Genomic DNA, 629 nt, shown 5'->3' on the forward strand with positions numbered 1-629 from the left:
ATCCCTGCCATTGGAGCAAACAACTTTGAGCTTAAGCCTCAATTAGTTTCTCTAATGCAACAGAATTGCAAGTTCCATGGACTTCCAATGGAAGATCCTCATCAGTTCTTAGTTGAATTCTTGCAAATCTGTGACACAGTCAAGACTAATGGGGTAGACCCTGAGGTCTATAGACTGATGCTATTCCCTTTTGCTGTAAGAGACAGAGCTAGAATATGGTTGGACTCTCAACCTAAAGAAAGCCTGGACTCTTGGGAAAAGCTAGTCAATGCCTTCTTGGCAAAGTTCTTTCCACCACAAAGATGGAGTAAGCTTAGAGTGGAAGTCCAAACCTTCAGACAGAAGGATGGAGAGTCCCTCTATGAAGCTTGGGAAAGATACAAACAATTGATCAGAAAATGTCCTTCTGACATGCTTTCTGAATGGAGCATCATAGGTATTTTCTATGATGGTCTCTCTGAACTATCTAAGATGTCCTTGGATAGCTCTGCTGGAGGATCTCTTCATCTGAAGAAGACGCCTACAGAGGCTCAAGAACTCATTGAAATGGTTGCAAATAACCAATTCATGTACACTTCTGAAAGGAATCCTGTGAACAATGGGACTAGTCAGAAGAAAGGAGTTCTTGA

At 41.8% G+C, this 629-nt stretch overlaps 1 non-coding gene across 1 annotated transcript; it reads right to left on the minus strand.

Moving 5' to 3' along the window:
- Nucleotides 1–309: 309 nt before the first annotated feature.
- LOC130963841 (small nucleolar RNA R71) lies at nt 310–417 on the minus strand. Its single transcript, XR_009079959.1, has one exon. It is a non-coding gene; the product is annotated as a small nucleolar RNA R71 (small nucleolar RNA).
- Between the last annotated feature and the right edge of the window lie 212 nt (nt 418–629).

The sequence above is a fragment of the Arachis stenosperma genome, chromosome 2 (assembly GCF_014773155.1).
Source record: "Arachis stenosperma cultivar V10309 chromosome 2, arast.V10309.gnm1.PFL2, whole genome shotgun sequence".
NCBI lineage: Eukaryota > Viridiplantae > Streptophyta > Magnoliopsida > Fabales > Fabaceae > Arachis > Arachis stenosperma.